This window comes from Monodelphis domestica, chromosome 2 (genome assembly GCF_027887165.1).
Source record: "Monodelphis domestica isolate mMonDom1 chromosome 2, mMonDom1.pri, whole genome shotgun sequence".
Classification (NCBI taxonomy): Eukaryota; Metazoa; Chordata; class Mammalia; order Didelphimorphia; family Didelphidae; genus Monodelphis; species Monodelphis domestica.
The window spans coordinates 345,623,559-345,639,517 of record NC_077228.1 but is presented as its reverse complement, the minus strand read 5'-3'; the positions used below and the strand labels follow the sequence as shown (position 1 = coordinate 345,639,517).

General features: G+C 37.1%; 1 long non-coding RNA gene across 1 annotated transcript in view; it reads right to left on the bottom strand.

The window, feature by feature from the left end:
• Positions 1-407: 407 nt before the first annotated feature.
• LOC130457418 (uncharacterized) overlaps positions 408-15,959 on the bottom strand; it is a 48,361-nt gene continuing 32,809 nt past the window's right edge. Inside the window, exons 2-4 of the long non-coding RNA XR_008916614.1 lie at positions 4,373-4,441; positions 2,460-2,496; positions 408-1,861 (exon numbers count right to left, since the gene is read on the bottom strand). This is a non-coding gene — a long non-coding RNA (uncharacterized LOC130457418). The remainder of the gene's footprint in view (positions 1,862-2,459; positions 2,497-4,372; positions 4,442-15,959) is intronic.

Genomic DNA, 15,959 nt, shown 5'->3' with positions numbered 1-15,959 from the left:
GGGGAAGAATGAGGAGAAACAAGTAGAAGTGGCAGAGAGGTCTGTATTGTAAGGGAAAATTTCTCCAGTGTCAGAACAATTCCAAAGTGGAATGCTGAGTTTTCTTGGAGGTCTTTAAGCTGAGGCTGAATGTCCATTTGACGATGCTATAGAGGAGATTCCTGTTTAGGTACTACTTGGATCACCTTTGAAATCTCATCCAGATCTGAGTTATATGAACCTAAGTTTCCCATTGCTAGATGTATTGGAGGGGAATAGTGAGAGAGGAGGGGGGAACTAAATAGATGTTACTCAGGAAAAAGTCTTGAAGGAAGGGAGCTAATTTCAGGAGATACCCTTTCCTTTATGTTCTCCCTGCTAAGCTGCCTAATGGAGTTTGCCTAACAGACAGTGAGTCAGTTCCTCCCTCAAATGACAAAAATCTTGAGAACAGTTTCTATAGTTAAAAAGACCTATTTATTTTCTTGGGGGAGGGGGAAGGAAATAAGAAGGAAATGGGATTCTAATCCCGAATTCTAATTTCTATCACTTATTGAAGGCTTTGGTTTAAGTCTCTTCAAAAAGGAATAAAATTGACTTCCCATGAGGGAAACAATAATAATCTAGCTGCATACTTTACTGGGCAAGACTCTCTTTTCTTCAGCTCAAACTAGGTAGAGAAAGATAACAACCAAGAACTTCGTCAGCCTTCCCCTTCAGAGAAGTTGGTCAGAGAGAAGTGAAGTGATGTGGAGATCAAATCACTCCTGGCAGAAGTGTGTCTAGAAGATCAGCTTTGACCAACTGGTCCTCCTTCTCGACCTTCCATAGAACCCTCTCTCCTCCCTCATGGGTCTGGGTCTGCATTCTATGTGCTCTCTTGAATTTTTCATCTTTGCATTTCATTTCTTTGGCCTATGCCCATTTCTCTCAATCACATAGAGGTGAGGGGGAGTTACATACAATATTTGGTTGACTGGGTTCCAAATTGTAATTATAATATTTGTGGATTAATGCTTGTGAACAATGCATGTGTAGCTATTACTATTATTAGAACTGCCAGATTAGAATACCATATTTTTGAGGGAAGGGGTAGAAGCAAGAGTCTTAGATCTTGAGAGAAATTAAATTGCTCAGCATTCAGAGAACTGAAGAAATCTCTTACAGTTCCTGTGAGATTTCAGGACAAAATTTTTAGGCTATTTTCTATACAAATCACCTTTCCATCCTAAAGTGGGTATGGCTTCTAGTTTTGGGATATCAAATATCCAGTTCATGATGGAGTGCATAATATAAAAATGTGAAGAAAATATTGATGTCAAAAATTAAAGTGTGGATTACTGATACTGAGATGTTCTTAGCAAATCTCAGAACAAAGAAGACTACAATAGACCTGCAGTCTCATAATCAGAAAGCATTTATCAAAACATTTCATTTCATTTCTCAGGTTCATTAAGATATATTGTTTGGATACTTATTCTTTTGCAATGCTGAAAACTGTACCAGCCAGTGTAGGATGGAATCTATAAGAAACAGAACAGTTCCTATTTGTGTAGAGGTTATAGCCTCGTTAGAGAAACCAAATACATAACACATGGAATATCTTCAGAATAACCACAAAGCAAACACAATCACAAGATAATACAGTACAAGCTGAATTAATAGATGCTGAGTGAACACAGTGTCCTCACTTCTCTGGGGATACAGGCCACAGGTGGAGGTCACTACATACGTAATTCATGATGATGCTGGTTTTGGTTTGCAAGGAAACAGTGACAGGGGCTGGAAGAGCTGATACCCAGAAGGCAGCTGATTGGTCCAAGGGTTGTTTCCAGGCAGCCTATAGCAAGGAGATTTCCTTGCTTCCCTTGGTTACAGCAGTCTACCAAAGTGAACATTTAATAACAGAGTTTACAGGCTTGACCAGAATTGCAATTTTTTTTTCTCTTCCTTAAAAAAGCTTACTGAAGAAAGTAATTTTTTTCACAGTATTTTACAACAAATAATAGGCATGTTTAAACCCTTTATTGAGTTATCCTCTCTCATGAAAACCTCCCTAATATTATTAATTGACTTTTTCTACAAAGTGCTATTGTTTTTCTTCTTGATGACTTTTCTGATTTTATCTTTTTATTCCAATATTTTATTTCAATGGATCCATGATATTTATCTAGGTGCAAACCTTCCTCCCAGGGTGCATATCCCTTACCCTCCTTTTGCATCATTGATTTTTTAAATTGTTTTTATTGAGAACCTAACAGTCTTCAATAAACCCAAATGTTTCAAGATGCAAAGAAGGAAGATGATTCGATAAGAAACTGTGTTCTCATGTATAGCTTAAAAATAAATTACATATAGATTATTTTATAATGTTAAACAAATTGATCTATTTATGTTTCTTAATATACTTCTTTTTATCTTCTATTCATTTGAAAAATTTTTATTGATGCTCTTTTTTTCATTTTTATTATGATACTTACTGACATTCTTCTTCCTTTATCTAGTAGAAGACCTCCCCTGTAACAAATATGCCTGGTTAAACAAAATAAATGGACATATTTCTCATGTGTGAGAATATAGGTTTCATTCTGCATCTATTGTCCATCACCTCTCTGCCAAGAAGTGGGAGCTATGCAGCGTCAATAGTCTTGAAATCAGGTGACAGCTGCTATGTTTAGATTTCTGAAATCTTTATAAGTTGTTTCACTTCATATTGTTATTATGGTCATCATGCACATTCTTCTCCTAGTTCTGCTCATTTTGTTCTATGTCAATTCAGAAAAGTTTGTGTATATTTTTCTGTATCTGTCATATTTATCATTTCTTATGATGCAATAAAATTCCATTCCTTTCAGTATTTCACAATTTGTTCAGCTATTCTCCAGTTGATGAGCATGTATTTTGTATCTATGTTTTTTTGCTACCACAAAAAATGCTGTTACAAATACTTTGTACATATAATCCTTTCCTTCTGTCCCTGACCTATTTGGCATATGTAGCTAATAGGAATATTGCTGAGGTATTTACAGCTTGGTAACTTTTTTTGGTATAGTTCCAAATGTTTTTCAGATGCATTTGACTCCTTTGCAGCTCTGCCAAAAGTGCATCTGTGCGTCTGTCTTCCCACAATCCTTCCAACAATTGCTTATTTTTTCTCTTTTACTATCTTTGCCAATATGATGGGCATGATATAGAATGGTGATGGTGAACCTATTAGAACCTTTTAGAAACCACTTTCAGTGCCTCACCCCCCCAAGACTATGTACAGTGCCCTGCCCCCCCCCCCTGCTTAGGGTGGGGTAGGGAGTTCCCAGCCATCTTGCACTGAGGTCAAGCTGCTTTGGGACCCATTGCTGCATCCAGCTGTGCTGGGGAGCCAAGCAAGGGGGCTGCTGCCAGTCTTCTATCAGCCAGTGAAGGCTAGTAGTATATGGAAAGTGGGGGAAGGGTGGTGGTGGTGGTGGGAGGTGGCTTCTCATTTCAGTGGGGTCCATGTTCTTGTTGAGCCTGATACAGATGTAGCCCCATACAGCCTCTGCTCAGATCCATCACAGAGATGAAACCTCAGTACCTTTTAGGCTACTTATATTTGCATAACAAGGGTTTACCTGTGAACCAACTGTCATGATGGGAGTGGGGCTGCCAATTGGGCTGTGACCCATATGGGAGTGGGAGCAGGGGGCAGAGGGAATGCAGTGAGTCTTGGGGGTAAGAGACCCCTCCTCCCCAGACTTGTGGCTGGCTTGAAAGGAAGGAAAAATGTGGAGATCTTTTAGGGGGTGGGGCCAGGCCAGGTGGCAGGAAAGGATGACCCCCTTCCTGCCCCACTACAGCTCCTCATCCCAGGCAGGGGAGGGAGAAAGGAAGAGGAATGGCTTGAGTACCTCCCTTAGGGGAGGGAGTAAGTGCATAGGAGTGGGGAGGCATGGTGTAGAGGGTGAGGGAAGTAGCTCCATCAGAGTCCCTCTGCCTTTCTAGTAACTACTGTTCCCTGGACAGCTCTTATGCTCACAGAGAGGTCATTGTGTGTCATCTTTGGCACCCATGACATAGGTTCACCATCATAGATATAGAATCTCAGGTTTATTTTAATTTGCATTTCTCTTGTAGTTGATGATTTAGAACATTTTATCATATTACTCTAGACCATTCATTTCTTCATTTGAGAACTGAATGGACATATCCTTTCACTACTTATCTGTTGAAGAATTACTCCTAATCAAATGTGTATTTATGTCAATTTTCTATATATCTTGGATATTGGACTTTTCTTGGGGAGCCTAGCTATGAAGATATCCCCTACCCCCCTTAGTTGTTTCACTTCTGATCCTAACTGGATTGATTTTCCTTGGGCAGAAGCTTTTCAATTTACTATTTTTAAATTGTACACTACCTTTTTATGGTCATCTTTTAAGAATATGTTCCTTATCCAGAGTTGTAAAAGGTATCTCATTTCTTCATCCTAAATTTAAAAAAAAGATGTGAGCTTTTATATTTAGGCTATGTATCTATTTGGAATTTACTATGATATGAAGAATAATTTTTGACCACATCTAAGTTCTTCCAGACTGTTTTACAGTTTATCCAGTTCTATGGTACAGTTCCCAATTCATTAATGCCTTCTCATTCTTTGTGATTGTTATTCATGCTCTGTCATAAATCCTTACTCAATGACCTGAAGGCCTTCTAGGAATCTAGGCTCTTTATAATTTCTTAGGTACCAATGTATCCTGCAGACAGATGATACTTTGCTTTCAGGGTATGACTGTTCCACTATTTCTTGTATCTTTTATGCCACTTGTCTACAAGTTATAATTGGTAATTTGCTTTACTTATTTAGATACCATGTGTGGACATTGTCCTTGGGTAATCTATAAATTTGATTCTTCAGATATTGTGGTGTTATATGATTTGCATCTACATAGCATCACCAGAAAAAAAAAATCCTGGCACTAACCCCATCCTCCCCCATTAAAAAAAAATGTTTGATGGAGCTTGAATAATTCAAAGCTCTACTCAATTTCCAAAATGCAATCCAGCTCATTCTCTTCTTTCTATACACTTCTGACTCAGTTCTAATCTTTAGTCCAGACCATAAGCCTATAGTGAAAAAAACAGGTAGGAGACCTAGATCAAAAGGGAGCCAGCAGTTCAACCATTCTGAACCTGCATAATTTTTCAATGGGTTAAAAATGATCAAGTCCAATAATAATCTACTGAAAATCAATTACATATAAAGAATAGAACCAAACCTGGGTCAGGAACTTCTAGAGCCTAGAGCAGGAAGACAATAACAGACCCCTCACCAGATTATGGTGGAAACACTGAAGTCTTGTATGTTTACAGACTTAGCTGTGAAAGGAACAGAAAGTCACCCTCACCATTCCCCTCCACCACATACATCCCTCACCACTCCCCTCCCAGAAGTTTTCAAAGCCCAACACTAAAATAAAGTCCAAATTCAAGAAGTAGGCTGGAAGAATGTGCAAATAAATAACAAAAAGAATAAAACTATAAAGAACTACTACGGTGACTGAGAAACTCAGGACAGAAATATAGAAGACGATGACTTGAAAACATTAACAAGCAAAACCTCAAAGAAAAATGCAGATTGAACACAAGTTCAATAAGAATTCTTATAGAGTTAAAGAAAGAAATGAAAAAAAGGGCAAACAATGATTTAGACAAATCAAATTAGGGCTATAGAGAAAAAATGAGGGAAAATCAGCTATGCAAGAAAGTTATGAAAAGAGAATGAATAAGTTGGTAAAAGAGGTATGAATAAATGAATAAAGTACCTTAATTTAAAAATAATTTAGAGAATAAACCGTTTTGAATAGAAAAATGACTTAAAAATTAGAACTAACCAACTAAAAGCTAGTGAGTACATTAGATATTAAGAAATAAAAAACCTTAGCCAAAAAACTGAAAAAAAGATATGTGAAATATATATATATAAATACAGAAAATAGATTGAGGATACATAATTTAAGAATAATTGGCCTACCTGAAAACCATGTTCAAAAAAAGAGCCTAGACATTATATTACTTTTTCTTTTTTGAAATTTTATAAAAACCTTTATCTTCTGTCTTAGAATCAATGCTAGGTATCAGTTCCAAGGCAAAAGAGTGGTAAGGGCTAGGCAGCTGGAGTTAAGTGACTTCCCCAGGGTCACACAACTAGGAAGTATCTGAAGCCATACTTGAACCCAGGACCTCCCATCTCTAGGTTTGGCTTTCTATCCACTGAGCCACTGAGCTATCCCCTAGATATATTTCAAGGAATTAGGAAGGAAAACTGTTCTGATATTGTATACACAGAGAGTAAAATAAAAATGGGGTAAGAATCTTCCAATCACTTCCTAAAAGAGAATTAATTTTCCAGGAATATCAGAGTCAAATTCCAGAGCTCTCAGCTCATGTAGAAAATATTGTAAGGAGCCAGAAAGAAGTAATTCAAATATTGTAGAACCATAATCAGGATCACACAAGATTTAGCAACTTCTACATTAAAGGATGAGAGATCTTAGAATATGATATTCTAGATGGTAAAGGAGTTAGGTGTATAACCAAGAAAATTTACCTCAGTAAAAGTGAGAATAATCCTGGAAAAATGAATATTTAATGAAATAGGGGACTTTTAAGCATCCCCGATACAAAGACCAGAGCTGGATAAAAAATCTAACATTCAAACAGAAGACTCTAAGAGAATCATAAAAAGCTAAACATGAATGACTAATCTTAAAGTGCTCAATAAAGGTAAACTTTATATTCCTATGTAAGAAAATGATACATGTAATTTCTAAGAAATTTTCCAATTTTTTTCTAATTTTATAATTATTAGGAAAATTATAAGAAGTCTATATGGAAAAGTATATGAGTATGAGTGGACCATGTTGAGATATCTCTCAAAACTGAAGTAGTATGTAAGAGGGATTCAGGGATGTACAGGGAGAAGGGGAAAGAAAAAATAGAATGGATAATATTTTCTTCCCTACGTGAGGCATTCTTTTATAGGGAAGGGGGAATGGGTGGTAGTGGCAGGCAATACTTAAACCTCATTTTCATTGGAATTAGTTCAAAGAGGAAAGAATGCACACACACACACACACACACACACACACACACACACACAGAGTTATGTATATAAATAAATGTCTTCCCCAATAGAGAAATCAGAGGGGAAGAAGTTAAGAGATAGGGGTGCTGAATGATAAAAGGGAAGGCTGAATAAGAGAAGCAGTAGTCAAGAGCAAAACAGACTTTTAAGGAGGGAAAGAATAAAAAGAGAGAAGGATAAATATAAGAAAATAGGTTTGAGGGAATTATACAGTTGATCATCATAGTGAATGTGAATGTGATAAGCTAACCCTCAAAATGGAAGTTGATAGCAGAATGGATTAGAAATGAGAATTCAACAATATCTGATGTATGAGAGATACATTTGTAAAATAAAGGGTTGGAGCAGAATCTATTATGCCTCAGCTGAAGTAAAAAAGTCAAGGGTAGCAATCATGATCTTAGAAAAAGAAAAAGAAAAAAATTGAACTAATAAAAAAGATATAATCAGGGAAGTGACAGTTTGCAAAGAGGTATCATAGATGAGAAAGTAATATTGTAGTAGAATTGGAAATAAGGTAATTAGGTATTGCTAAATAAATAAGTTTGATAATTATTTCTAATTCTACTACTACAATATCAAAAAACTTTATATCAAGTAAATATTAAACTTTACAGCAATTTTCTTTGATAGAAGCCTGATTAGAAGGAACTGAGTCAATTTATAAAATTAGAGTCATTCCCCAATTATAAAAATCAAAGAACATGAACAAAGAACATTTTGAAAGAAGAAATCAAAGTTATCTATAGTAATATAAATAAATCCTTTTATTCCCCAGTCATTAAGCCTTTATTAAATACTTATCAGACACTGAAGTAGACACTTGGGAATACAAGAAAAAGGGAACAAACAGTCCTTAGACTTAAGGAGATTACATTCTAATGGGAGAGGGTACAATACATAAATATATACAAAACAAATTCAAAGTATGCTGGGGTCATGGGGAAGAGGCAAAATCCAATGGGGGGGGGGGCAATGCAGTAATTGTTTTTATATCAGTCTTTATATTACCAGTACCAAATATAATTCCTAGAACAAGGTAAATTTAAACAACCCTGAGGAACCATTTCACACCTCTCAGAACTGACAAATGCTTAGAAGATGAGGGAAAATAGGTACATTAACAAACTGTTGGTGGCATAGTAAACCCCATTCTGGAGAACAATCTGTGACATACCTTGTGTATACCCTTTGATCCAGCAATACCATTATTAGCTCTGTAACCCAAAAAAAGGTCAAAGGAAAAAGAAAAGGATCAATATGTACAAAAATATTTATAGCAGCACTTTTTTTGTGGGAGTGTATATTTGGAAATTGAGAGATGTCCATCAATTGGGGAATGGTTGAATAAATTGTGGTATATGCTTTTGATGGAATACTAATGTGCTATAAGAAATGACAAAGGGAGTGATTTCAGAAAAAAATAAACATGGAAAGACCTATATGAACTGATACAAAATGAAGTGAGAACTGGGAGATCATTATGCACAGTAATAATAATGTTGTCATGATGATCAACTATGAAAGACTTAGCTACTCTAATCAACACAATGATCCTAAACAATTCCAAAGGTCCCATGATGAGAAAATGCTATTTACAGCCAAGGAAATAACTTATGAACTCTTATGCAATTTGAAATATAATTTTCTCACTTTAAAATTTTGTGTTTTTTTTTTGTAATAAGACTAATATGGAAATATGTTTTGCATGATTTCACATGAATAATTGATATATTATTTGCCATACTCGGGCAAAGTTCTTAAAGCACAATTGTACAAATTGTAGTTGAATGCTCAAGAAAGAGAACAACTTCTGTGAAGAAGAGGCTTGCTATCTTAGCTACTACCATAACCAGTTGCTGACCAATGACCATGTATGGGGCAAATAAGCCTAAGAGTTGGGAACAGCAACCCGTCCCTCCCTGCTCCATCATCTTTACTTCTAGACCAGTGATGGTGAACCTTTTAGAGACCAAGTGCCCAAACTGCAACCTTCATGTTGTATGTGACCCCCCCCCCCACCTTACCCTAGACAGGGGATGGAGGAACCATTCCCAATGGGCTGCTGGGCAGAGGGGCAGGTAAAGTGAGAAATGTCCTCAGGTGCATGTAGAGAGGGGCAAGGGAGCAGCCCCCTCCGGCACACTCTGGCTCACATGCCATAGATTCACCAAAATGGTTCTAGTCTGTCCCTTTAAGTGATCATCCAGGGGAGCAATCCTTGTGAAGATTAAATTTATCAACTACCTCTGAAGAATCAGAAAACAAAAGCGTTCACTACCATCATCTTTGGCACCATCAAATAGTTCAATGGATATTGTTTTATCAAAGGATATGAATCTTAGAAATATTATATTGTATTACTATCTGTCTTGTCATTGCCTTTTAAGAACCACTGGACCTGTCCATCATTTGCAACTGACCCTTACTATATGTGTTGTCTCCTTGTATTAGAAAGTGAGCTCCTTGAGAACAGACACTGGCTTACTTTTTTAAAAAAGTAGTATTTCTAACACTTAGCGTAGGGCTTTACTCATAATAAGAACTTATATGCTTTTTTGCTCATTTATTAAGCAGGGTCATGCTTTCTTCAATCATATTGGTTCATGTCATTTGAACCTCACAAGTCCTTGAGATAGGCTTCATTATTTTTGTTTTATTATGTTATTATGTTTAATTTAATTTTTTGTTCCAAATCTCTCCCTTTCTCCTAACTTATCTTTGAAATGAGCAAGAAAAACAAAATCTATTAGGAATATGTAGTCATGCAAAAGAAATTCCCATATTAGCCATTAAAAAAAAAGAAAAAGAGGCAGAAAGAAAAATTATGCCTCATTCTGTACTCTGAGTCTATCAGCTCTCCCTCTGGAGGTGGATATCGTGTTTTATCAAGAGCCTTGGGTACTATTATTACCCTCATTTTACAGGTAAAAGAATTGAGGCCCAGAGATATTCCATGATTTGATTAGGGTCATACAGGCTAATAAAAATTTAAGATTATCCCTTTTTATACAACTGTATGAATTTGTGTATTTCACTGATATTCTTTGCGACTGGGTGGGGTCCCAGAGAGGCTTGTCATTCTGTTTACCAGAGGAGTAGAGACTGCAGATTCAAGAGACTTGCTGGCTTGTTTGTTTTTCAGTTAAAGGAAAGGAGCTAAGGAACAAGGTTAGTTTGGTCAGCTCACAAAAGGGAGATAATGGTGACGAAACCTAGCATCAGACTCTTCTACAATAGTAGACTAATAATGTGTATCTGAGGCTCCCCCTGTCTCTATTCTCAAGAAATTACATGGGGGAAAGGAGGAGGAAACAATTCTTTTACAGATACTGTATAAGGTGGAAGAGAATGAGGCAGATGTCTTGCATACCCCCATCTCCCTGGCTATATCTTTCTCAAAACAGAACTAAGAGAAGCTCAGAAAGCCCCATGTTATAGATATTCTATAACAAAGAGATCCCGATTTTCCAGCTTTTCATCACAGCTCATTCCTTATTTTTATACTGATTCATGTGGTAAGAGGAAAAAGGAAGACTAGGACCTAGCCATTAAGGTCATCCTATTCACAAAATAGAACCTTTCTCCAACAGGCAATACACATGTAGGACTCTACTTTGAACTTTTGCCAGCAACAGAGTATTCACTCACTAACTCTTCAGACTATAGAACATTGAAGCAGCTGCTTTACAGAGGTTTTACTTTACTCACTCATCTAGTATCTAATCTTACCACAAACACTAATTCTTTTTCTCTCCAAGTCTCTACTCTCAGGCTGGTCTCTTAACTCCTTCCAACATTATCAGCAGTGAGGTTACCTCCTGTGAAATAACAGGCAACAGCATCCATTTGAAGCCTCCAGGGAAGCTTCCTCTTTTACCTATTCTACTCTCCTACCTTCTAGCATTCACAACTCCTGATAGTTTTTCTTTATTATCAGAAGAACTGAAACTATCCCACTAGTAGACACACAATAGACAAGTGGTAAAAGGATATGACAAAAAGCTTTATGAAGAAGAAATAAAAATAATACAAATTTCTCTCTTCTCACTCTCTTTTTAATCCCTTACAATCTGGCTTCCAGCCATATCGTTCTAGTGTGAGACAGCTTTGAGGTGAAACTCTGGATCTGGACAGGCTACCCTTTGCAAGAATACAAGACTCCAAAACTTAGCTTAGAAACAAAAAGAGAAATTTACTAATTTGAAAGTCATGTTGAAAGGCTGGGAAGACAGTGTGTAGGTGGAGCACTGCTTCCTCGAGGAGATGGATTCTGGGCTTTTGACAACAGAGTCTATGTGACTAGAGAAAGGGTGATGATGGCATGTTACAAGAACTGTCTAAGCTTCAATTTCCTCATTTGCAAAATCAAAGCTGGACAAGGTCTCTCCATGTTCCCTTTCAAATTGAAATTTTAATTTCTTATCTTGTGGTTTCAGGGATAATGGGAAGTTATCATAGATTTAGAACAAGAAGAGATCTTGAAGGTTATTTATTCCAAAAGCCTCAGAAGAAAGAAACCAAGGCACAGAGCATGTAACTTTTCTAAGGTCATGCAGGAAGTAAATGGCAGAGGTAGGATTCAAACAAATTATCTGATTTCAAATATAGCAAATTTCCATTGCAAATCAGTTAGTTAACAAGTATTTATTGTGCTAGGATTAAAATCCTCTGGAGATTATGTATTAATTTATAATTATTTATTAGATAGTAAAAGTTGGAATTGGAGATAAAGAAACCTAATTGCATGGCTATGCCTAGCTAATCTGAGTTTGCCACTTGTGTCTCCCATTGCTAGCCAAGAGAGATTGCACCAGGAAAGTCAAAAGGGCTGCACCTGCTTCCTAGCCAAAGACTTTGCCCAAGCTGCCCCACCAGGAAAGGCTTCAGAAAGAGAGCTAAGAGCCAAAAAGCAAAAAAAAAAGGGGGGGGAAGAAAGAAAGAAAAAGTCTGCGCCTTCTTCCGTTCCCTCTCTTGTAATGCCAGTGATGTCACTCCTTCTGGGTCTTCCTGGTTGGACAGACTTGACTTCAGTCTGGCTTAGATGCCAGTCTTCCTGAAGCTAAGAGTCACAGGGGACAAGAGGCAAGCATCTTTTGGACCACTAGGAAGCCAGAACTCTGTCATCCTCCCAAAGTATGCACCTGCATCCTGTCAAAGGGTGGGGGCTATTTCAAAACGTTTCTTTTCAAAAAGAAAAAAAGGTTACGATTTATGTTAAATTCAACCAACTGAGTACCTACCATAACTCTGGTAGTGGACTAAGCTTTGGGCATACAAAAAAAAAAGATGTAAAAATAGTCTCATAATAATGGAGACAGCATGCAAACAACTATGTAAAAACAAAACAAACACAGGATAAATTGAAGATAACCAATTTGCAATAACATTAAGTAGGATCAGAAAGGCTTCTTAGAGAAGATGGAGGAAGTCAGGAAATCCAAGAGGGAAAGAGATGGCCAGTAAAAATATATGGATTTAGGAGATAATGTGTTCTGTTTGAGGAATAATAAGGAGGCAAGTGTCATTGGATAGCAGCTTCTGTGGAGGTGAGTAAAGTATCTGAAGACTGGAAAGGTAAGAAGGGAACAGGTCGTGAAGGGCTTTGCCTACCAAACCAGATTTTATTCTTGATCCTGGAGGTAATGGGCTGCCTCTGGAGTTGATAGAATAGAGATGGACTTGGGTTAATACCGTCAGATCTTTGATTTAGGACAGTCAATTGGACAGCTGAGTAGAAGATGACCTGGAGTAGGGAAAGAATAGAGGCAGGGAGTGATAGCCTATTGGATATCCTAATCTTTGGATTTAGCATCAAAGATTTGGGCTTAAGTAGGCTTTATGTCAGCCAGGAAATAGAATCTTACAGAAGATTAATCTGTGACTGTGGATGAATCATCCCACTATGGCAGGTAGAATAATTTTTTAGGTTTAAGAGAATCAAAAGTCACAGGTTTTAAAAAGAGAGATTAGTACCTGCTTGAAGTTGTTTCCCTACAACAATCCAGGGCCTTTTAATAGAAAGATACCTTCTAATAAGGAGTTTTTGAAATACCAAATTGAAATAGGGTAAATTAATAAGGAAATTGGAGAAGTCTCTTTTATCTGCTAAAGGACCACCAAAATCAACCAACACGAGTTTAAACAAGGATAGATTTATTCTTATGGTATCTAGCTATGTTTCTATATTCCATCACCAAGCAGCAAAATGCCAAGATAATATTGTCATCTCTTGCTTTCCTGTAGAAGGGATACCTATAGTAATCTTTTTTTTAATTGCTTATCTCCTTCTAGTTCAGTCTGCCTGCCCTAGAAAACAGTTGATATTTTTTTGCACACACAACTTAGATAGCTACACAAAAGGTCATTTATACAGAAAGTATTGCGGTATCTTTTTCAAAGACCATTCTAATTTACTTTGGAACTTGATGGGGGAGAGGAACACCTGCAGGGACATTCTGTAGATTGTCTTGCCAAGTTTTGGTCTAGAAATAACAGACTGACCTCGCATGGATTTTCTGGGTCTATTTTCTTTTAATACTGTTTTTATCTTGGGAAAAGTTTGGCTCCAGAATGATTGGATTATGCTATGGATCTTTTTACTACCCAAGGGGTATAATAGTCATTCCTGTGGTCAGTCAGAGGAGAGTTTCCCTTTCATAGGACTAAAAACAATAGGGAAGAAAGAAGGGAGAGAGACACTATGGATCATGTACCCTTGGAAAACTTAAATGGAAATTTGTAATTAAAATTAAAAAAATTAGAAAAAAACAACAATAGGGGCTTCAGAAAAGTCTAGCTGCCTGATACTCTATAACAGTGATGGTGAATCTTTTAGAGACTGAGTGCCCAAACTACAACCCTTGTGCTGCATGTGAGTCCCTGCCTACCCCAGAAAAGGGAGGAAAGAACTGCTCCCATTGGACTGCTGGGCAGAGGGGCAGGTGATGGGAGAAATGTCCTCAGGCACACATGGAAAGAGGGAAGGGAGTAGTTCCCTTCAGCACACTCTAGCTTGCATGCCATAAGTTCACCAATACGGCTCTAGAATGTTCCATCGTTCCCATGCATTAAGCTGGGAGAAATTCAGATGTCATGAATTGAACTTCATGAGTGTTTCATTATGGTTTTTTTTAAACCCTTACCTTCCACCTTGGAATCAACACTGTGTATTGATTCCAAGGCAATGGGGGTTATATGACTTGCCCAGGGTCACACAGCTGGGAATTATTGGAGGTCAGATTTGAACCTAGAAGCTCCTGTCTCTAGGCCTGGTTCTCAATCCACTGGGCTACCCAGGTGCCCCATCATTATGTTATTTTAAAGAACATTCCAAGAAGTGGCTTGCTAACAATTATCATCACAGGACACTTCCTTCAGTAATAGAAATTGGAATTAACCCTGGAGTAGCACAATTGCAGACATATAAATATCAATGCAACTAATATCTATTTAGTCTTACAATGTGTAGAGAACTGAAAGATGCTAGGAGATACAAAGTTTAGATAATAATAATAAGATAACTTGCTATTTAACAAAACCTGCTGGGAAATATGAGAAGTAGACCAGCAGAAATTAATTTTAGAACAACATTTCTTATCAAATACCACAATAAGCTCAAAATGGATACAATACAATGGATATAAAAGCTATTAAAATGAATATCACAAACAAATTAGAGGAGCAGGGAAAATGATACCTTTCAAAACTACAGAAAGGGGAAGAGTTCTTGACTAAACATGAATTCTTGACTAAAAAAGGTATTGACTAGTAGGTCCTGTTCAAGGATCACAAGAAATTAAATATATCATCTTGATAACAGAATTGAAAAGGTGTTGTCCAAACAAAACAAAATGAAGGTAGTATTGGAAAAAGAAAACTGCATCTGAAACCTTTCAGCTTCACTGATATAGTTTTTAAAAAATTATTGATAGATAATTCAGATTTAATAATTTAAAACATTGTTGATTGTCCTTTCTTTTGATTTTGTTGCCTTTTAATGTTGTCTTCATTTATATTGTTGCAACTCTAATGGGAGACTGGCCCATGAGCTTGGTTCTCATGAATATATATAATGTTCTTTGCCGATTCAATCACCACATGAACTTTGGAGCATGATGCTAAGTCATTCTATAGCTTATTCTGGTTCATTAAGCATCTGGGAAAGAGATAACGTTTTAATTGGCTGCTTAGCTACAACTAGGGTACTTTCAAAAAAACACTAAACAACCATAGAGGGTTTCTTCTCCTGCTGCCCCAGTCTCTCTCCGCCACCTTACTGGCTAGAGTTTGAGCAAAAAAGATTTGTGAGGGAGAGGGACTTCCAACCCTCTCTCACCTAGAGCTGGCATGAGGCTGAGAATATATGTTTTTGCTGTTTCTGAGAAAGGTGGAATGTTGGAAATGGAATCAAATGGGCTATGGCCATATCTGCTTCAAAAGGTGAGGAGAATGAGCTGACTGCCAGAGGTCTAGGAAATAGTTTCTAGACCAGAGTTTGTGGTCTACAAGCACAGTCCTAGGACCCTACATCCAAGATGTTGAGTCCTACAGGTGAGTGTTTTTCCATTACTTAAATCAATTCTGGAATTGAACTTGAAGTAAATATAGAAATTACTTTAAGTTTGGATTCACTCTCCCTAGAGACTTAGATAGTATAGGGAAGAGTGTATTCTTAGGATTATGGGGGTAGGATAATATTTTTTACTTCTGTTCTTCCTGTACTCAGATACTTATAAAAGCTAATTGATGCTATTTGGTTAAGTGAAAATGGAATGCCAATCACTTGGTGACTAATATTATAGAGAACTTATAGGAATGGGGGGCAAGCTGATAGTATGAGAAAAGATACCCGCTTTCC